We start from the raw sequence: 23,555 nt of genomic DNA, 5'->3' as shown, positions 1-23,555 counted from the left end.
CCCCTGTCATGTGGTTTGTGCACCCGCTATCGATTATCCAACTTGATCCACCGGATGCATAAACCTACAAAACAAATTTAGGCCTTGTTCTTAGGTACCCAAACGGTCTTGGGTCCTTTGACATTAGAAACAAACACCTTGGGTACCCAAACATAGGTCTTGGGACTCTTGTGTTTGCCCCCAACATATTTGGCAACTACCTTGCTTGATTTGTTAGTTAGCATATAATATGCATCAAAAGTTTTAAATGAAATGTTATGCTCATTTGATGCATTTGCAATTTTCCTTTTAGGCATTTTGATATGAGTTGAATGCCTAGAGCTAGATGCCTCATTACTATACATAAAAGCATGATGAGAAACAGAATGAGGTTTTCTAGCATGAATTCTCCTAATCTTATCCTCAGGATAGTTTTTAGGATATAAAATGTAACCCTCTCTATCCTGAACCATGTGAGCCTTACCCTTAACAAAATTAGATAGTTTGTTCTTGGGGGAATTAAGCTTGATGTTGGTTTGGCTCCCTTGTTGGAAGCCAATGCCATCCTTAATGCGAGGGCGTCTCCCATTATAAAGCATGCTTCGAGCCAATTTAAAATTTTCATTCTCTAATTCATGCTCGGCAATTTTAGCATTTAATTTAGCTATGTGATCATTTTTTTCTTTAATCATAGTGTTGTGATCATTCATAGCATCAACATTAACATCTCTACATCTAGTGCAAATGGTGACATGATTAACAGTAGATGTAGAAATATTGCAAACACTCAATTCTTCTATCTTAGCATTTAAACTAGCATTCTCATTTATAAGACAGGAAATTGAATCATTGCAAATGTTAAGCTCCTTAGATAAATTTTCACATTTTTCTACTTCTAGAGCATAATCATTTTTCAACTTAACAATTTTTTTATTTTCCTTAACGAGCAAATCCTCTTGGCATTCTAAGAGATCATCCTTCTCGTTAATGGTTTCTATCAATTAATTTATTTTCTTCTTTTGATCCTTAGTAAGGTTAGCAAAAAGAGAAGTTAAATCATCATTATCATCACTAGAGCTACCCTCATCATTAGAGGTAGTGTATTCGGGAGTATCTCTAGAATGTACTTTCTTCTTCTTGCCGTCCTTAGCCATTAGGCATTTGTGGCCGACGCTGGGGAAGAGGAGGCCCTTGTTGATGGCAATGTTGGCGGCGTCCTCGTCGGAGGAGGAGTTGGTGGAGCTCTCGTCAGAGTCCCATTCTCGCCCCATGTGTGCCTCGCCACCCTTCTTCTTGTAATATCTCTTCTTCTTCCCTTTCTTATCGTCGTCCCTGTTACTGTCACTTGTTGAAAGGGAAATAGGGCTAACCTTTTCCTATAATTAATTTTGGTAGTTGAATGCCCAACACAAATAATGGACTAACTAGTTTGCTCTAGAGTATATGATCTATAGGTGCATAAAGGTTCAACACAAACCAATAAAAGATTGAAGATAGGGTTCAAATACAAAGGAGCAAAGAAACCGAGTGTGCCCTGGTCTGGCGCACCGGACAGTGTCCGGTGCACCAGGACCGTACAAGGCTGAACTAGCCACTCTCGGGTTTCTTCATATGCTCTCCTCTATAATTCACCGGACTATCCGAAGTGCCACCGGACTGTCCAGTGCACCAGCGGAGTAACGACTATCCAGCGCAACGTTCGACTGCAACGGCTCACTGCAACGCTACAGTGCGCAACAGTGCGCGACAGAGTCAGAGGACAGAGTTAGAGGGGCACCAGACAATGAACAGTGGATGTCCAGTGTGGCACCGGACTGTCCTGTGCCACTAGAGGACAAAGCCTCCAACGGTCAAAAGCTCCAGAACCCTAACGGTTGGGTGACGTGGCTGGCGCACCGGACATCCATCGACAGCAGCCACCCCCAACGGTTGTTTGGTGGTTGAGGGCTATAAATACCCCCAACCACCTCCACTCCAAGCATCCAAGTTTTTCAAGGTTCTCATTCAATACAAGAGCTAGTGCATTCACTCCTAAACACAAATCAAAAGAATTAAAGCCTCTCCAAGTGCCAAATCCACTCCAACCACTTAGTGACTTGAGAGAGAGTTTGTTCGTGTGCTCCTTGTGTTCTTGGCTCTTGCATGCATTAGGTCGTTTCTGAGACCACATTGGCGTAATGGACTCCATGGTGTTTGAGGCTGCTGAATTGGATGGAGCAGCAATGATTTGTCACGCTAACCGTAAAAAGAAATGTTATTTGTTGGTTTTAAACGTTAGTAATTGCTACGAAGTACCATAATTTGTATGGAGCGCACTTAATTTCTATCGATGCGTGACTTTAGCAATCACTCCATATTTTGATCTATCTTTTTTGTAAGTTTGAGTTTGAAAGGATCACGATGCCCAAGAGGGGGGGGTGAATTGGGCTTTTCTAAAAATCAACACTAATTAAAACCTAAGCAAGAGCTAAGCAAGAGCCCAACTTCACCCCAACAATTAGCACTAAGATAATAATATTAGAAATGCAACAATGCTAAGACAATACTTCAAATACTTGCTAAACAAATACACAATGTAAAGTGCTTGAATTAAGTGCGGAATGTAAAGCAAGGTTTAGAAGACTCCTCCAATTTTTCCCGAGGTATCGAAGAGTCGACACTCTCCACTAGTCCTCGTTGGAGCACCCGCACAAGGGTATTGCTCCCCCTTGGTCCTCGCAAGAACCAAGTGCTCACTACGAGATGATCCTTTGCCACTCCGGCGCGGTGGATCCCTCGAGACCGCTTACAAACTGGAGTCGGGTCACCAACAAGATCTTCAAGGTGATCACTGAGCTCCCAACGCCACCAAGCCGTCTAGGTGATGCCGATCACCAAGAGTAACAAGTCGTAGACTTTCGCTTGACCAAGAGAAGCCTAATGCAAGTGGTGTGTGCTCTAGGTGGCTCTCGCTAGCGCTAATGAGGAACAAATGCGGGATTAAGATTCTCTAATCTCCTCACTAGGCTTTTGGTGCTTGCAATGCTCTAGCAATGTGCTGGAATTAATGTGGGCAGCAAGACATTGAATATGGTGGGCGGAGGGGGTATAAATAGCCCTCACCCACCAACTAGCCGTTACCAGCACTTTTCTACGCACGGGCGCACCGGACAGTCCGGTGCGCCACCGGTCGACTCCAACGGCTAGTTCTGACAGCTAGCCGTTGGGCTGATGGCACACCGGACAGTGAACAGTCAATGTCCGGTGCACACCGGACAGTCCGGTGCACTGTCCGGTGCGCCACTAAAATTCATTTCTGAAACTGGCGCTCTCGGGTTTCTTTGAGGAAAACTCTTCCCTAGGGCCAGCTTGGCCCCACCCAGCAGATGGTGCACCGGACAGTCCGGTGCCCCTCGGCCAGAACCCTATTTTCTTTTATATGTTGTTTTTCAAATCAGTTTTCGTTCTAACTTGAGTGTATGTTCTAGAGTGTCACCTAGCACTATATGTGAGTGTGAATGTGCACCAACACTACAATAGAACTCTCTTGGTCAAACTACTCATCGACAACCACTCTTTATAGTATGGCTAAAAGAGAATAAAAGACCTAACTAAATCACGAGTGTCCACCTCTCCTTGACACTCGGACTCCGTAGTCCTTCACCTTTTGTTTCGTCATTTTAGCCGTCGCTTCGAGTTCTTATCTCCGGGAATTTTTTCACCATTGTAGTACTTCTACCTATAATGCGACCTAACTTACCATTTGTCTCTGCAAAACACACGTTAGTCACATTAACATTACGTTGTCATTAATCACTAAAACCAACCAGGGGCCTAGATGCTTTCAATTTCCCACTTTTTGGTGATTGATGACAACCCTACAAGATTTGTGAGAGTAGTTTGTTTTGAAATTTCTGTCAATAGAGAAGATGGTTAGTTATACTCAGTAATCTTTGACAGAAAGAATGTGTACCATAATAATAAGAATGAGCGCATACACAACGTGAGTTTCTTGTTCATATAAAAGTGAAATCAAATCGATGAACAAGAACTAAAAGACTGGTGATAACATATAAGGTGAAAACATAATACACACACAGTCAACATAAGCATCGAGAGTATATATAGAGTTTGTGAGCCAAAAGCACCAAGCTAGTACAGAGAGTTACAAGCACATATATTACATCAAAATGACTCTCTACTAACTAACTAACTCCCCCTAGCTCTCACAACTCATATCTCTCCTCCTTTGGCGTCAAACACCAAAAGGGTACCCGAACCTACACATCAGAAGAGGGAGGAGGCGGGGGGGGGGGGGGGCGCATCCGGTCGTGGTCGAGGCAGTAGAGCGAACGCCAGCTGGGGGTCAGAGTCAGTCTCGGATCCAGGATCTGCTGTAGAAGCTGGAGCTGGTACTGACTCAGACTGAGGCTGCGCTGCAGGGGCTGCCGGATCTAAAGTGGTCACAGACACCGCCACAGCAGTAGTGGGAACAACAGAAGCTGGTGGCACTGACGGCTGAGGGCAGACGGAGCTGAAGACCGATGACGTGAAAGCCAGGGTGACCGGCCGGAGCGGAGAGGAAGAAGAACCAACTGTAGGAAGAGGGGTCCTGGCTGAATCGCTGGCACAACAGGAGCCTGAAGAGGTGGTGGCGGTACTGACTGAACCAGGGGAATCGATATACCAGAATGCTGTAGCATAAGAGTCATGAATGCCCTGCTCTCAGCCCGGTCCTGAAGAAGCTGCTGCTGTAGAGAATCATGCCTGTCCTGAATTGTCTGAAACATCGAGAGCATTCTCTCGGACAACTGCTGGTGGGCTACTGCCTGACGGGTGTGCTCGGCTGCCAAGTGAGCCTGCTGCTGAGTAAGTGTCTAGAGGATCGAAGCAAGAGCAGGGTCAATGGCAGGAGGGGCAGCAGGGGTAGCATGAGAACTCCCAGCCTCATGATCATGTGAGCGTGGAGGCATAGGAGGCGGAGACGGAGGTGGAATCCCAAAATCATCATCATCATCATCATCATCAACTACTGCGTCCTGAGCTTCGAACTTATGAAGAGCAGTATCCTCAGCCTGAGTGTAAAATACTGGAGCAGGTGCTGGCACAGGATCCTCAGGCGCTGGACGGTAGTACCCAAAGACGTGGCGTGAGGCCTCGAGTGTGCCCTGGAACTGTGGAGGCCGAATCAGCTGAGCAAAAATGTGACACAGATAGTGAGCATACGACAGCTGTCGACGAGCACGCAGACCATCCAGAACGGTGTCCTCGATCTCACAAATAAGGAAATCCACAACATCAAACTCTGAGTGAGAGACCAGGGCACCAAGGAGCCATAGCTAGATATGAGTGGTGGCCTCCCTGTACCCCATCCGCGGCAGAAGTGTCCATCTCATAAGCTGATATAGAAATTTTGCTGCGATGGTGAAGTCTGCCGGAGAGCGTCGCGACCCATCTAAGAAGGGCAGTCGGAACAGAGCCACGACGTGAGCTGTACCAGGAGCAACACCATCGTGAGGGCGACGAGGAGGGTCAGAGGTGCCATAGCATAAGCTGTGAAGACGAGTCGATGACTCGTGAAATCCAAATAGCTGGCGAATCTGGCTGACATGAATAGTGACATCCTCGCGCTCAAAACGGAATCTCATCCAATGATGATCAGGGTCAATCCATACAGTAGCGTAGAAAACTCGGACCCATTCCTCAACATATCTGCCGCTAGTAGTCAAAAGAGTGAGAAGACCAGACAGATAAGAGAGGTGTACCTCAGAGTCAGCACCAGCGGCAAGCAGAAATGCAGGAAGGTCTAGAAGCCGGTGCACTCGTAGAGCAATCTGTGTAGACATCTGAGCTCTGGAAAAGGACTCCTGAATACGGGTGCTGAAGAGGTCAACTTCAGCAGGGTCCCTCTGAGCCGGTAACCAAGACTCCACGGGTACGTATCTGAACCGACGTACCCGTGCCGCTGTAGCACGCTGAAGGTCAAACAACCTAGAATCTGCAGCCAGAGGTCGCACCTCAGTCTCATCACGCTCCCGGAAGCGAGCGGGTGGGATAGGTGGAGCGAAAACGGGAGCGGGAGGAGGAGCAGTGGAAGCTGGTGTAGTGGAGGTGGTGGATGGCGCAGCAGGGGTGACGGGAGCAGGCAAAGTGGGTGGTGGAGTGGAAGCAGTGGTGGGAGTGGAGGAGCGAGGCCGGGAGGCGAGGCGATGAACTCGGTACGCAATCTGATCTAAAGGAGTCTGAGGCTGATCTCCTAGCTCAGCCTGCTCAGCGGCTGCTGCTGCTGCCGCTGCTCGGGCTGCCCTGTCCATATGTCGCTTCTTGCGGCCTTCCTGCTGCTCCAAGTATACGGTCTTTCCCTTGACCTGCCTGAAGGGGCGACGAGGATCCTCATCATCGCCTCCCCCTGGCGCCGACACATTCTTCGTGCACGGCATCCTGACCTGACGACTGCAAATGAGAGAGAGAGAGGCTAAGCACAAGTCCATAATAGCCGATAGAATATCAAAAGAGGAGATGTCTACCTGGAAAGCTCACACGAGAGGTGAAAATCCAGGCAGGACATGAGACGGCACACGGGCAGTCAAGGTCACTGAAATGACAGAAGAGGTGAGCACGTATTAGTCACATAGTCATAAGTATATGAAATGTGAATAAATACATACACAGAGAGTTATGGCATAGAAAATGAGAGATATGGCAATCGAGAGGTCAAACGACGCGAAAACGGCGTTTGAACGAGAAATAGTGCCATAGGAGGTTTGGAATTCGAATTGAGGCACGAAATGACGAGGAATTGAGCCGATACTTCACGAATAGGTTTATATGGGTGAATATGAGTGAAGTGTGTGCTTGGTTTGAATTTAGGCGAAGAAAATGGAATCTGGGCACTCGGCTCGGAAACGATCGCTCAAAACGGGGATTTGAGTGAAATTCAAGCCAGGTATATCGGATTGGCGCGAAATTTGGTGAATATGTTACTGGAGATGTTGTGAAGGTGCCTGAAAAATTTGGGTTCAATCGGAGCATTTTTGGCTGGTTTGGGATGTTCACCGAGCATGTGGTGTGCGAGGATTTAGGGTTTCGGTGAAACAGCTATTTAAGGCTGTGAAACCCTCCCTAAGGAGCTGAGAACCAGCAGGAGATTCAATGGAGCATATAGGAACACATTGCACCACTTGGATTCACTAGAATTGACAAGAATTTGAATTTGGCACAAAAGGGTGGAAAAAGGGGTGCACTGCTCAATGGAACAGAGAGGGAGAAAAGACAGAGGGAGAAAGGGGCTGCTCACCGAGCGAGGGCAGGAGATGGAGCACTGGGTCGCCGGAGCACGGTGGTCATCGGTGAGGGGAGGTCGCCGGCGAGGGAGTGGAAATCGCCAGAGAGGCAGAGAGGAGCTGAGGAAATGTTCTCTGCCCCGGGCTCGGGCGGGGAAAGGTTTTTTTAAAACCGAATATGGGCGCACCGGACAGTCTACAGTAGCTGTCCGGTGAACCACCGGACGGCGCACAGGAAAGGGAGTTCTTGCGCGCGCGCGGCCGGTGCACCGGACAGTGCACAGTGCAGTGTCCGGTGAGCCCAGACAGAGGGAAGTTCTGAAATTTTTGAATTTTTCTATCTAGTTTTCAACCAAACCAAATCCCAACTTATAATCACACAAAATAACACTTGTTGGGACAGGTATTGGCACCCTCATATATTTTCTCATAATTTTCAAAATATTTTGCCACAGGCTAGATAATTTTTAGAGAAAATAGGCAAATGGTGAAATTTGCATTTTGGCCTTGCACTAGGGGTTTTCATGAGTGATTTGAGTTTTGAATACTCCCCCTAAGTGCAGAACCTCATGCATATTTCAAGAACCAACAATTGCATAAAAAGTAAGAATTTAAGTGCTAAAAGCTTAAAACTAAGACTTGTCAAGTTTGATCCGAGTTAAGCTTTTTCACTCGCTTTGTTGGCGGTTATCTCAACTAGGTTAGACAAGCCCTATATGCAATACAAGAAATTTAAATATGCAATGCAAGCTTGACAACACCATTTGACATCTTAAATAAAATTTCTGAGATCAAGTATATTTAATTCATTCCTCAACATGCAAAAGCGGGTCTTATCAAGTGGCTTAGTGAAAATATCCGCTAATTGATCTTCCGACCTCACTCCTTCTAAAATGATATCTCCTTTAGCAACATGATCTCTAAGGAAGTGATGACGGATATCAATGTGCTTGGTGCGAGAGTGTAGTACAGGATTATTAGCAATTTTAACAGCACTCTCATTATCACACAACAAAGGTACCTTTTCTAGAACTACGCCATAGTCTAGAAGAGTTTGTTTCATATATAAAATTTGTGTGCAACAAGCACCCGCGGCAATGTATTCCGCTTCGGCAGTTGACAAGGCAACACTATTTTGCTTTTTGGATGTCCATGAAACTAGTGATCTACCAAGCAGATGGCATCCCCCAGAAGTACTTTTCCTATCAATTTTGCAACCGGCATAATCCGAATTGGAATAGCCAATTAAATCAAAAGTAGCTCCTTTGGGATACCACAGACCAACACTTATGGTGTGCCTGAGATACCTAAGAATTCTTTTAACAGCGCGAAGATGAGCTTTCTTAGGATTAGATTGAAATCTAGCACACATGCAGACACTAAATATGATATTGGGCCTAGATGCGGTAAGGTACAATAAACTACCAATCATAGAACGGTAGAGAGTTTGATTAACCGGGTTACCTCCCTCATCTAGGTCGATATGTCCATTTGTTGGCATAGGTGTCTTGATTGGTTTGCACTTCTCCATGTTGAACCTTTTCAACAAGTCTTTGGTATACTTCTCTTGTGAGAGAAAGTTACCATCTTTCATTTGCTTGACTTGAAAGCCGAGGAAGTACGTCAGCTCACCAATCATTAACATCTCGAACTCCTTCGACATCAACTCACCAAATTCCTTGCAATGATAGTCATTTGTCGAGCCAAAGATTATATCATCAACATATACTTGACAAATGAAAATATCACCGTTATGTTTCTTTGTGAATAGAGTTGTGTCGACGGTCCCGATCTTGAAGCCCTTTTCGATGAGGAAGTCGCGAAGACGCTCATACCAAGCCCTTGGAGCTTGCTTTAGCCCATATAGCGCCTTGGACAACCTGTAAGCATGGTTAGGATATCTAGGGTCTTCAAATCTAGGTGGTTGCTCAACATATACAAGTTCATTTATGAAGCCATTTAAAAATGCACTTTTTACATCCATTTGATAAAGTTTTATATCATAGCATGATGCATATGCTAGTAGGATACGAATGGCTTCCAGTCGAGCAACCGGTGCAAAGGTCTCTCCAAAATCTAAGCCTTCAACTTGAGAGAATCCTTTTGCAACAAGTCTTGCCTTGTTCCTTACAATCACACCTTGATCATCTTGTTTGTTTCTGAACACCCACTTTGTTCCAATGATTCTTGCATCTTGTGGGGGCTTCTCCAGGGTCCAAACTTGGTTACAGGTGAAGTTGTTAAGTTCTTCATGCATGGCGTTCACCCAGTCCGGATCCTGTAGCGCCTCATCTATACAAGTAGGCTCAACACAAGAAACAAAAGAGTGATGTTCAATAAAAGAAGCATGTCTATGTGATTGAGTAATAACCCCTTGTGAAGGACTCCGAATGATTTGGTTTTGAGGATGAGCTTGAAGTAGTGATGAGTTTCTCCTGTCAACCACTTGGGAAGAAGATCCTGGAGCATCAACATCTTTGGCTTGTACCCTTGCTTGTTCATGAGAGACAAATGTATCTTCATTTGCATGCCTCTCATCTTTTTCATCATCTTGTGGTACATTTGATGAAGAAGGCATGTCAATGTTTTGCACCTCTTCTTCATCTTCTTTTGGGTTGATAGCTCCAATAGGTATGTTCTTCATTGCTTCCATAAGTGGCTCATCACCTACATCATCAAGATTTTCAAGTGCTCCTTGGGAGCCATTAGTCTCATCAAATTCCACATCATATGTTTCTTCTACCACGCCAGTGGCATGGTTGAATACTCGATATGCTTTGGACTTTAATGAATAACCCAAAAGAAAACCAATATCACAACGTCTTTGAAACTTCCCTAGGTGATAGTGTTCTTGTAGATGTAGCATTTGCATCCAAACACCTGGAAGGAGACGTCTGGCTTTTTCCCATTTAGCAGTTCATAGGGAGTCTTCGCAAGTAGCCGGTGAGGAAATAGCCTATTTGATGCATAACACGCAGTGTTGACAGCTTCGGCCCAAAACCTCTCCGGTGTGTTATACTCATCAATCATTGTTCTTGCAAGAGTGATCAAGGTCCTGTTTTTCCTTTCAACAACTCCATTTTGTTGAGGTGTATATGTTGCAGAAACTTCATGCTTGATCCCAATTTCATCACAGTACTCATGAATGTTGGTGTTGTCAAATTCTTTGCCATTATCACTTCTAATCTTTTTGATCTTGCAATCAAATTCATTTTGTGCTTTCTTGGCAAACTTCTTGAATATAGATGCACTTCAGATTTGTCATGGAGAAAGAACACCCAAGTGTATCTTGAGAAATCACCAACAATCACTAGACAGTAGAGGTTGCCACCAGCACTTACATAATTTGTAGGTCCAAATAAATCCATATGAAGTAGTTCCAGTGGCCTTGATGTTGACATGAAAGCTTTAGTAGGATGTGTATTAGCAACTTGCTTCCCAGCTTGACATGCACTACAAGGCTTGTCCTTTTCAAATACCACAACCTTTAATCCTCTAACCATGTCCTTCTTTAATACCTTCTTGAGTGTGCTCATCCCAACATGTTCAAGCCTCCTATGCCAAAGCCATCCAAGTGAAGCTTTGGTGAAGAGGCAAGTTCTTAAGTCTGCATCTTCTGAAGTGAAATCCACTAAGTAGAGATTGTTGTATATAAATCCCTTGAACACCATTGATTCATCATCCATCTTTGATACAATAACCTCTGTTGGAGTGAATAAGCATTGAAGTCCAAGATCACAGAGTTGACCCACTGATAATAAATTGAAGCTCAAAGGTGCAACCAAGAGAACATTTGAAATTGATAAATCATTTGAAATCGCCACCTTGCCAAGTCCTTGCACTTTCCCTTTTGAATTGTCTCCAAATGTGATTTTGTCTTGTCCATCAACATTCTCATCAAGTGAGGTGAACTTCCATGGGTTGCCTGTCATATGTTGTTTGCATCCACTGTCAATAACCCAATGGCTCCCACCGGTCTTGTAGTTCACCTACATCCACAGACAAATCAAGCTTGAGTTTTCAGGGCCCTATATTGCATAGGACCAGTGACTCTCTCAATCAAGGACTTTGCAACCCAAATTTTTCTAGGTCTACTCTTGTTTGGTGGACCTAGGAATGTAACTTTGACCTTTCCATTTGCAACTTTTCTTAGTACATAATGAACATTGAAAGCAAATGGTCTTGAGTGCTTAGGCAAGGGAGTTGGTGGTTTGGCTTTGCAGTTGTGGGCAAAGTGACCTTCTTTTCCACACTCAAAGCATTTGATAGGCTTGTGAGTCTGCTTTGGCTTGTATTGAGTAGTAGCTTTCTTTTGCACAAAAGCATTGTATCCAATACCACTCTTGTTGTTTTTCATGACAGTGTTCATAAGCAACTCATTTTGGAGGTATTGGCCCTTGTTGAACTTTTGCACACTTGTTGCAAGATGTTCATTTTCACTCTTAAGTTTCTTGACCTCATTTTTAAGCCTTTCATTATCCACTGCCAACTCTTTGTTGAAATCATTGTTCTCAATAGCAACCTTTCCTCTAGTAGTTGCATCAGTCAAGTATCTCTTCAATTTTTGGTTGTCTAAAGTCAAGACTTCAACTTTTTCGGTCAGTTCATCATGTAGACTAGTTTGCTCTCCTTGACTCAAATCATCACATGAAGTTGCTACATCAATCTTAACAACAGGGTTAATAGCCTCATGTGTTTTGCAAGATAAAAGTTCATTTTCAACAAGAAGATTATCATGATCAAATTTAATCTTAGTATAGTCTTCCTTGATTTTTACTAGTCTATCTTGCAACTCCCTATTAGCTTCATTTAACTTGTCACATTTATCCTTAGCATCTTTTAGGGAAGTTGTGAGCTCATTTACAGTGGATGACATAGTTTTGTTCTCTTCTTTCATTTCATCACTAGCTTTCATAACTATGTCATATTTGGCATTTAAAGATTCATTTTCATTTTTCAACCTATCACATTTAGCTTTTGACTTCCTAATGATTTGAGTATATTCTTTAAGCAAGTCAGCTAGTTCATCATATGAAGGTGAAGCAAATTCCTCATCACTATCACTATCACTATCATCAGTAATATCAATATCATTTTGTACCTTCCGTTCACCTCTAGCCATGAGGCATAGGTGAGAAGTCGATGATGGCGATGGTGGTGGTGAAGAGAAGTCCCCGGCGATGGCGGCAACTTTTTCATCATTCTCTTCTTCACTTGAAGAAGATCCACTTGATGACTCAATGTCAGTGAGCCAGTCACCAATAATATATGCCTTTCCATTTTTCTTTTTATGGAACCTCTTTTGCTTCCCATCCTTCCTCTTGAAGAATCTCTTTTCCTACTTCTCATCATCGCTGTCATATTCTTTCTTGCCCTTGAACTTGTTCTTCTTGGGCTTGTTACATTGATGAGCAAGATGACCAAGCTCTCCACAGTTGTAGCAATCCATCTCAGAAATGGGCTTTCTTTTGTTGGAAAAGAATTTCTTCTTTCTTGAATCAAATTTGATGCCTTCTCTGTTGAGCTTCTTTAACATCTTGGTGGTCTTCCTTACCATCAAGGCAATGTTAGCATCAAGGTCATCATCACTTGAGGATTCTTCCTCAATTTGTATTTTAGCTTTTCCTTTTCTTTCTTGATTTGCTTTGAGAGCCAAATCTTTTCTCTTGGAAGATGACTCATCTTTGTCATTGATGTGCATGTACATCTCATGAGCATTGATCTTTCCCAATATCTGTGTAGGTGTGGTAACTGAAAGATCCATTTGATGTAGAACAGTGACAATGTGTCCATATTTGTCTATTGGGAGGACACTGAGAATCTTCCTCACAACATCCGGTTGTGAGATTTGAGTAAGCCCCAATCCATTTACTTCATCTACAAGAATATTGAGACGTGAGTATATAGCATTGGCATTTTCATTAGCAAGCATTTCAAAAGAATTTAACTTTCTCATAGCAATGTGATATCTCTCCTCACGCTCACTTCTAGTTCCTTCATGTAGAGCACAAATGTCCATCCACAAATCATGAGCATTTTTATGATTTCTAACTCTATTGAACACATCTTTGCAAAGGCCTCTAAAAAGGGTGTTTTTGGTCTTAGCATTCCATTTCTTATAATTAAACTCATCACCTACAAGATTTGTGCGATCTCTAGGTTCGGTGAATCCTTGTGTGGCAGCTTTATAGACACCATTGTCTATAGCCTCTAAATATGCTTCCATACGAATTTTCCAATATGGAAAATCGTCACCATCAAAAACGGGAGGAGGTCCATCCCCACCGGACATCGTAACTCTAGCGGTTAAGCTAATCTAAGAGCAACAAGGCTCTGATACCAATTGAAAGGATCACGATGCCCAAGAGGGGGGTGAATTGGGCTTTTCTAAAAATCAACACTAATTAAAACCTAAGCAAGAGCTAAGCAAGAGCCCAACTTCACCCCAACAATTAGCACTAAGATAATAATACTAGAAATGCAACAATGCTAAGACAATACTTCAAATACTTGCTAAACAAATACACAATGTAAAGTGCTTGAATTAAGTGCGGAATGTAAAGCAAGGTTTAGAAGACTCCTCCAATTTTTCTCGAGGTATCGAAGAGTCGGCACTCTCCACTAGTCCTCGTTGGAACACCCGCGCAAGGGTATCGCTCACCCTTGGTCCTCTCAAGAACCAAGTGCTCACTACGAGATGATCCTTTGCCACTCCGGCGCGGTGGATCCCTTGAGACCACTTACAAACTTGAGTCGGGTCACCAACAAGATTGTCGGGTACCGTAATTAGGGGTACCCCCAACACTCCTAAACACGGCTGGTAACCACCATCAGCACAAACCGCAAAGACTGATGGGCGCGGTTCAGGTCAAGGCCTCGTCTACCGAGGGACGTGATCTCGCCTCGCCCGAGCCTGGCCTTGGGCGGGAACAGTAGTCCCGGACGAATTCACGCCTCGCCCGAGGGCCCCCTCAAGCGACGGGCGCACCCTCGACTCGCCCGAAGCAACCTTGGGCAGGCTTCGTCGAGAAGCAACCTTGGCCAAATCGCCTCTCCAACCGACCGTATCGCAGGCGCATTCAATGCGAGGATCGCCTGACACCTTATCCTGACACGCGTGCCTCAGTCGGCAAGGTCGAAGTGACCGCAGTCACTTCGCCCTTTCACTGACCGACCTGACAGGAAAACAGCGCCGCTCGCCCCACTCCGACTGCTGTGCCACCCACCAAGGTGAGGCTGACAACAGCCAAGTTTAGCCTCAGGCGCAATAGGAAGCTCCGCCTCGCCCGACCTTAGGCCTCGGCCTTGGAAGGAGGTCTCCGCCTCGCCCGACCCCAGGGCTCGGCCTCAACCTCGGCCTCGGAAGGTGGTCTCCGCCTCGCCCGACCCCAGGGCTCGGCCTCAACCTTGACCTCGGGAGGAATCGCGTCCTCGCCCGACCCTGGCCTCGGCCTCAGGAGGAGTCTCTGCCTCGCCTGACCTTGGGCTCGGACCGACCACACCACGAGGGATACATCATTACCCTACCCCTAGCTAGCTCAGGCTACGAGGGAACAAGACCGGCGTCCCATCTGGCTCGCCCCGGTAACAAGTAATGATGTCTCCCCGCGTGCGTCCATGACGACGGTGGTTCTCAGCCCCCTACGGAAGCAAGGAGACGTCAGCAAGATCCCAGCAGCACCGACAGCTGTGCTTCTACAGGGCTCAGGCACTCCTCCGACGGCCACGATACCGCGTACACAGGGCTCTAGCACCTCTCCGACAGCCACGTTGGCATGTACACAGGGCTCAGGCACCTCTCTGCTAAACATGTTAGCGCCTAGCTACACCCCACATTGTACACCTGGACCCTCTCCTTGCATCTATAAAAGGGAGGTCCAGGGCCTTCATGCGAGGGGGTCGCGCGGGGGAACGAGATGACGAACATGCTCACTCTCTCTCTCGCGCACACCCCCTGGTGCGAGATAACACGAGCCACGCTTTCCCCCTTGTGTTCCATCTTGCGCCAACCCATCTGGGCTGGGACACGCAGCGACAAATTTACTCGTCGGTCCAGGGACCCCCCGGGTCGAAACGCCGACAGTTGGCGCGCCAGGTAGGGGCCTGCTGCGTGTTAACGAACAACTTCTCGTTGAGTTCCAGATGGGTAGTCTTCAGCAACCTCTTCAGCTCGGGACGGTGCCCCGCTTCGGGAGTCTCGAGTTCATGTCCCTCGACGGTAGCTACGACATGGTACTCCTCCCCCCGCAGCGTGACAGCAACAACGACGACCGTCAGCTCGCCCGGCGGCGGCGAACTCGACGACGTCTTCCCCCCGTGGCGGAAGAGCAGCATCCGGGTTTGTCCCGCCACCCTCCTCGCCGCAGGAGGAGGAGACGGGGCAACCATGGCCAGGCAGGAGGCAACATCTCGTCGGCTGTCGAGCGAGTCGATGACGCCGGCACCCCAGCGGGGGACATGTCGGGCGTTGTCCTCGCGCCTGAGACAACGACGAGTGTCGTTTCCCCGCAACATGCCAACCCCAAGCGGACAGATGACGCCAGCACACTCGCGAAGGGCTTGCTGGGCATTAGCCTCGTACTGAGATAACGGTGCAGTCCGTCCCCGACGCGACTTCGTCACCGTCCATCGATCATGAGGTACCGTCCGTTTTCCACCCTGTGCCTTTTAGATTCAGCTTCGATCCACCAAGCGACCCTGCTTCGGTGAGCGCTTTCATAAAGGCATATCCTAACCTTCCGGGGTACCATATGTGGTCATCTTGGGACCGACTAACGGTCGTCTCAACCTACGGGCCCCCTGGTTCCGAGGAAGAGGATGGTCCCGACTCCGGTTGGGATTTCTCCGGGCTCCGCGATCCCAGTGCCATGCGAGACTTCATGAACGCATGTGACTACTGCCTCTCCGATTGCTCCGATGATGGCCACAGCCTTGACGACGAGGGTTGTGGCCCAAGTCGCGAATGTTTCCACGTCGATCTAGGGGGTCACGACAAAGGCAACCACCTCGGTATGCCGGAGGATGACGATCCCCCTGGGCCTGCGCCTCGCGTTGACATCCTGCGGGAGCTAGCTGTGGTCCCAGTCCCTGCGGGGGGTCAGGACACACAGCTCGAGCAAATCCACGAGATGCAGGCCAAGCTCGACGAGGAAGCAAGGTAACTTGTGCAGCTCCGGCAAAACATCGAGCAGGAGTGGGCAGACCGAGCACTCGCCGGAGAAGCGCGTCATCAGGCCCGGGACGTCCAGCGTCGTATCGTTGACAATGCCAGGGCAAGGCTGCCCCCAGCCTCCAGCGGGGTCGGCCAGAATCTAGCAGCAGCAGCAATACTACTTCGAGCGATGCCGGAGCCATCCACCACCGAGGGGCGGCGTATCCAGGGAGAACTCAAGAATCTCCTGGAGGATGCCACGGTCCGACGGGTCGAAAGCTCTGCCTCCCGAAGGCAAGGGTACCCCCCGGAGCATCGCGCAGCGACTTCCTGACTCATGTGGGAGGCCTCGGTCCACACTGGGCGCACGCGGGACACGACGCCTGCAGCCCCGGATCGCCTCGGCAACGAGCGCCACCACCGCGACCGTCGAGCCCGCCTCGACGGGCAGGTGCGCCGAAGCTACCACCCCATGCGTGGGGGAAGCTACGACAGTGAGGAGGATCGGAGCCCCTCACCCAAACCACTGGGTCCGCAAGCCTTCAGCCGGGCCATACGACGGGCGCCGTTCCCGACCTGGTTCCGGGCCCCGACTACCATCGCCAAGTACTCGGGGGAAACAAGGCCGGAGTTGTGGCTTGCAGACTACTGGCTGGCCTGCCAGCTGGGTGGAACGGACGATGACAACCTCATCATCCGCAATCTCCCCCTGTTCCTCTCCGACACCGCCCGAGCCTGGCTGGAACATCTACCTCCTGCACAGATCTCCAACTGGGACGACCTGGTCAAGGCCTTCGCTGGAAACTTCCAGGGCACATACGTGCGCCCTGGGAACTCTTGGGATCTTCGAAGCTGCCGCCAGCAGCCAGGGGAATCCCTGTGAGAGTACATCCGGCGGTTTTCGAAGCAGCGCACCGAACTACCCAACATCACCGACTCGGATGTCATCGGGGCGTTCCTCGCCAGCAGTCCAGCACCACTTGCCGCGACCTGGTGAGCAAACTGGGCCGCAAGACTCCCACCAAGGTGAATGAGTTGATGGACATCGCCACCAAGTTCGCCTCTGGTCAGGAGGCGGTCGAAGCCATCTTCCGGAAGGACAAGCAGCCTCAAGGACGGCAGCAGGAAGACGTCCCCGAGGCGTCCGCCCAGCGTGGCACGAAGAAGAAGGCGAAAAATAAGTCGCAAGCGAAGCGCGACGCCGCCGACACAGATCTTGTCGCTGTCGCCGAGCACAGGAACCCTCAAAAGCCTCTCGGAGGGGCCAACCTGTTCGACAAGATGCTCAAGGAGTCGTGCCCCTATCACCAGGGCCCCGTCAAGCACACCCTTGAGGAATGCGTCATGCTTCGGCGCTACTTCCATAAGGCCGGGCCCCCGGCGGAAGGTGGCAAAGGCCAAGACAACGACAAGAAGGAGGGCGACAAGGCAAAGGAGTTCCCCGAGGTCCACGGCTGTTTCATGATCTACGGTGGGCAAGTGGCGAATGCCTCGGCTCGGCACCTCAAGCAGGAGCGCCGGGAGGTCTGCTCGGTAAAGGTGGCGGCACCAGTCTACCTAGACTGGTCCGACAAGCCCATCACCTTCGACCGAGGCGACCACCCCGACTGCATGCTAAGCCCAGGAAAGTACCCGCTCGTCGTTGACCCCGTCGTCGGCAACGCTAGGCTCACCAAGGTCCTCATGGACGGAGGCAGCAGCCTCAACATCATCTACACCGAGACCCTCGGGCTCTTGGAGATCGATCTATCCATGATCCGAGCTGGTGCGGCGCCCTTTCACGGGATCATCCCCGGGAAGCGCGTCCTGCCTCTTGGACAACTCGATCTGCCTGTCTGCTTCGGAACTCCCTCCAACTTCCGAAAGGAAACCCTCACGTTCGAGGTGGTCGGGTTACGAGGAACCTACCACGCGGTGCTGGGGAGACTGTGCTACGCCAAGTTCATGGCCGTCCCCAACTACACGTACCTCAAGCTCAAGATGCCAGACCCCAACGGGGTCATCACCGTCGGATCCACGTATCGACACGCGTACGAATGCGACGTGGAGTGCGTGGAGTACGCTGAGGCCCTCGCCGAGTCCGAGGCCCTCATCGCCGACCTGGAGTGCCTCTCCAAGGAGGTGCCTGATGCGAAGCGCCACGCCGCTAACTTCCAACCAGCTGAGGCGGTTAAGTCCGTCCCTCTCGACCCCAGCAACGATGCCTGCAAGCAAGTCTGGATCGGCTCCGAGCTCGACCCCAAATAGGAAGCAGTGCTCGTCGACTTTCTCCGCGCAAATGCCGAATTTTTTGCGTGGAGTCCCTCGGACATGCCGGGCATACCGAGGGATGTTGCCGAGCACTCGCTGGATATCCGAGCTGGGGCCCGACCCGTGAAGCAGCACCTGCGCCGCTTTGACGAAGAGAAGCACAGAGCCATAGGCGAGGAGGTCCACAAGCTGATGGCTGCAGGGTTCATCAAAGAGGTATTCCATCCCAAATGGTTAACTAACCCTGTGCTTGTGAAAAAAAAGGTGGGAAGTGGAGGATGTGCGTAGACTACACTAGTCTAAACAAGGCATGTCCAAAGGTTCCCTACCCTCTGCCTCGCATCGATCAAATTGTGGACTCCACTGCTGGGTGCGAAACCCTGTCATTCCTCGACGCCTATTCAGGTTATCACCAAATCAAGATGAAAGAGTCCGACCAGCTCGCGACTTCTTTCATCACACTTTTTGGCATGTACTGTTATACTACTATGCCATTTGGCTTGAGGAATGCAGGTGCAACATACCAAAGGTGCATAAACCACGTGTTCGGAGAGCACATCGGCCGAACGATCGAGGCTTACGTCGATGACATCGTTGTCAAGATGAGGAAAGCCTCCGACCTCCTCTCCGACCTTGAAACGACATTCAAGTGTCTGAGAGCGAAGGGCGTGAAGCTCAATCCCGAGAAGTGTGTCTTCGGAGTCCCCCGAGGCATGCTCCTGGGGTTCATCGTCTCCGAGCGGGGCATCAAGGCCAACCCGAAGAAAATCACGGCCCTCACCAACATGGGGCCTATCTAAGATTTGAAAGGAGTACAAAGGGTCATGGGATGCCTTGTGGCTCTGAGCCGCTTCATCTCACGCCTTGGCGAAAAAGGCCTACCCTTGTACCGCCTCTTAAGGAAGGCCGAGCGCTTCACTTGGACCCCCGAGGCCGAGGAAGCCCTCGGAAACTTAAAGGCGCTCCTTACAAACGCGCCCATCTTGGTGCCCCCCGCTGCAGGAGAAGCCCTCTTGATCTACGTAGCCGCAACCACTCAGGTGGTCAGCGTCACGATCGTAGTCGAGAGACGAGAAGAAGGGCATGCACTACTCGTCTAGAGGCCAGTCTATTTCATCAGTGAAGTGCTATCCGAGACCAAGATCCACTACCTGCAAATTCAGAAGCTACTGTACGCAGTAATTCTGACACGGCGAAAGTTGCGACACTACTTCGAGTCTCATCCGGTGACTGTGATGTCATCCTTCCCCCTGGGGGAGATCATCCAGTGCCGAGAGGCCTCAGGTAGGATAGCAAAGTGGGCAGTGGAGCTCATGGGCGAAACACTCTCATTCGTCCCTCAGAAGGCCATAAAATCCCAAGTCTTGGCGGATTTCCTGGCGGAATGGGTCGACACCCAATTGCCAACAGCTCCGATCCAACCGGAACTCTGGACCATGTACTTCGATGGGTCGCTGATGAAAACAGGAGCAGGTGCTGGCCTGCTCTTCATCTCACCCCTCAGGAAACACCTCCGCTACGTGCTGCATCTCCATTTCCCAGCGTCAAACAACGTGGCCGAGTACGAGGCTCTGGTTAACGGGTTGCACATCGCCATCGAGCTAGGGGTTCGGCGCCTCGACGCTCGTGGCGACTCGCAACTTGTCATTGACCAAGTCATGAAGAACTCTCACTGCCGCGACCAGAAGATGGAGGCCTACTGCGACGAAGTTTGGCGCCTGGAAGACAAGTTCTACGGGCTGGAACTCAACCATATCGCTCGACGGTAGCAACGAGACTACGGATGAGCTGGCTAAAATAGCCTCGGGGCGGACAACGGTTCCCCCAGACGTCTTCTCCAGAGACATACATCAACCCTCCGTCAAGATCGACGACATGCCCGAGCCCGAGGAGGCCTCGGCCCAGCCCGAGGTATCCTCGGCCGCCGAGGGTAAGGCCCTGCGCGTCGAGGGAGAGCGGAATAGGGTTGCGCCAAACCGAAACTGGCAGAGCCCGTACCTGCAATATCTCCTCCGAGGAGAGCTACCCCTCGACAAGGCCGAAGCTCGGCGACTGGCGCGGCGCGCCAAGTCGTTCGTCTTACTTGGTGATGAAAAGGAGCTCTACCACCGCAGCCCCTCAGGCATTCTCCAATGATGCATATCCGTCGCCGAAGGACAGGAGCTATTGCAAGAAATACACTCGGGGCCTTGCGGTCACCATGCAGCACCTCGAGCCCTCGTGGGGAACGCCTTCTGACAAGGCTTCTACTGGCCGACCGCGGTGGCCGACGCCACTAGGATTGTACGCTCCTGCCAAGGGTGTCAATTCTACGCGAGACAGATGTACCTGCCCGCTCAGGCCCTGCAGACAATACCCATCACCTGACCATTTGCTGTGTGGGGTCTGGACCTCGTTGGTCCCTTGCAGAAGGCACCCGGGGGCTTCTCGCACCTGCTGGTCGCCATCGACAAATTCTCCAAGTGGATCGAGGTCCGACCCCTAACCAGCATCAGGTCCGAGCAGGCGGTGGCGTTCTTCACGAACATCATCCATCGCTTTGGGGTCCCGAACTCCATCATCACCGACAATGGCACATAGTTCACTAGGAAGAAGTTCCTGGACTTCTGCGAGGACCACCACATCCGTGTGGACTGGGCCGCCGTAGCTCACCCCATGACGAATGGGCAGGTGGAGCGTGCCAACGGTATGATTTTGCAGGGACTTAAACCGAGGATCTACAATAACCTCAACAAGTTTGGCAAGCGATGGATGAAAGATCTACCCTCAAGAGTCTGGAGTCTGAGGACGACGCCGAGCCGAGCCACGGGTTTCTCGCCGTTCTTTCTAGTCTATGGGGCCGAGGCTATCTTACCCACAGACTTAGAATACGGTTTCCCGAGGACAAAGGCGTACGACGACTGAAGCAACCAGGCTAGCCGAGAAGACTCACTGGACCAGCTCGAAGAGGCTCGGGACGTGGCCTTACTACACTCGGCGCGGTATCAGCAGTCTCTGCGATGCTACCACGCCCGAGGGGTTCGGCCCCGAGGCTTCCAGGTGGGAGACTTGGTACTTCGGCTGTGGCAGGACGCCTGAGGACGCCACAAGCTTACTCCTCCCTGGGAGGGGCCGTTCATCATCACCAAGATTTTGAAGCCCGGGACATACAAGCTGGCCAACGATCAAGGCGAGGTCTACAGCAACGCTTGTAACATCCAACAGCTACGTCGCTTCTACCCTTAAGATGTTTCGAGTTGTTCATATACCTCGTTCTCTTAACATACATAAATAAAGTCTAACCGTCAAGGAAGGGTCAGCCTTGCCTCGGCAAAGCCCAACCCTCCCTCGGGGGCTAGAAGGGGGGAACCCCCTCTGCGTCAAAATTTTCCTCAGAAAAAGTCTTTTGCCAGAACGTCTTTCGCGCTTTTCGACTGCTTCGATAGCAGGATCCTAAAAACGACGAGAGTACATGTAAGCGGCAAGGCCGACCGAGCCGAGGGACTCCTACGCCTCCAAGATACGGATACCTCACTCATCACCTTCCGTGATAAGTAACTCATGCTCGGATAAGCGATTCTGCTACCGAACAAGTCCTAACGCTCGAAAACTTTTCTGCCAGAACGACTTTCGTGCCTTCTCGACTATATCGATAACAGAATCCTGCAAACGAGTAAGAGTGCACGTAAGCAGCAAGGCCGACCGAGCTGAGGGACTCCTATGCCTCCGGGATACAGATACCTCACTCATCACCTTCTGCGAAAAGTAACTCTCGCTCGGATAAGCGATTCTGCTACCGACGAACAAGTCCTGATACTCGAAACAAGAGGAAAGGAAGCACAACTTTATAATACGACAATAAGATGTTTAGGCCTCGGCGACCGCAAAAACATACGCATACTACAAACAAATTGTTCCTGCAGGTTCAGACATCGGCAGAGGGAGCAGCAGCACCCTCGGCGTCGTTTCCACCTTCAGCGGAATCTGGCCCGGCCTCGAATGGTGACACGGGCGGAAGGATCTCCACCTCGAAGGAGGACGCTAGCACCGCGCTTGGGCCATCGCAGCCCGGGTTTCCGCCAGGGCCCCGGCCCGAGCAGACACCTCGGCTGGCCGCTCCGTAGCCTCAGCCAGCTGTCCCCCGAGGACCTCAGCCCAGCTCACGACCATGGCAGCATGACTCCGAGGTTGGTCCTGCTCGCGGATGACCTGGCCAAGCTCCAGCCACCGCTGCTGCACCTCCTCGGCCTGGGAAGCCACCTGCTCCTGGGCCGACGAAGCCTCTTTTCGAGCCGACTCCGCCTCTGTCCATGCCGACACCGCTGCCTCCGGCTCTAGCTCATCGCAGAGCAGCCAAAGGTTCTAAAACTGAGCAAGAGAGGCCTTGAGTGGCAAGGCCGACCGAGCCGAGGGACTCCTACGCCTCCGGGATACAGATACCTCACTCGTCACCTTCCACGCAAGGCAACTCACGCTCGGTTAAGCGGTTCCGCTAGCCGACAGGCAAGTCCTAGTGCTCGAAATGAGGAAGAAACACGACTTCACGCCCAAATACCCAGATGTTCAGGCCTCGATAGCCACAATGAACAAACACCCATACTCAGGGTGCCATTACAAACGGAACTCCGGTTCCACTCCCGCAGGTATGAACAACCTCCACACCATAGGGCCTGCGGGACAACAAACTCCAAGTGGCTCGCCGGTGACCACTGCAACAGCAGTGACAACGACCTCCGCTTCAGGCGACTAAACAGCAGCAGCGATGACCTCAGGGCAGACGTTGCTGTGACAAGGCCCTCGCCCACGTCCCCACATGAGGGGCGAGGACAAGCCGTCAAAGCCGAAGAGCCGGAGGTCTGACCGCAGGTGGCGCCGACGGTCTCGTCGGCGGAGAAACCTTCTCTGGCTGCCACCACCTTAGCACCGACGACAGC

This window comes from Zea mays, chromosome 4 (assembly GCF_902167145.1).
Source record: "Zea mays cultivar B73 chromosome 4, Zm-B73-REFERENCE-NAM-5.0, whole genome shotgun sequence".
NCBI classification, from domain to species: Eukaryota; Viridiplantae; Streptophyta; class Magnoliopsida; order Poales; family Poaceae; genus Zea; species Zea mays.
This window is presented reverse-complemented; position numbering follows the sequence as displayed.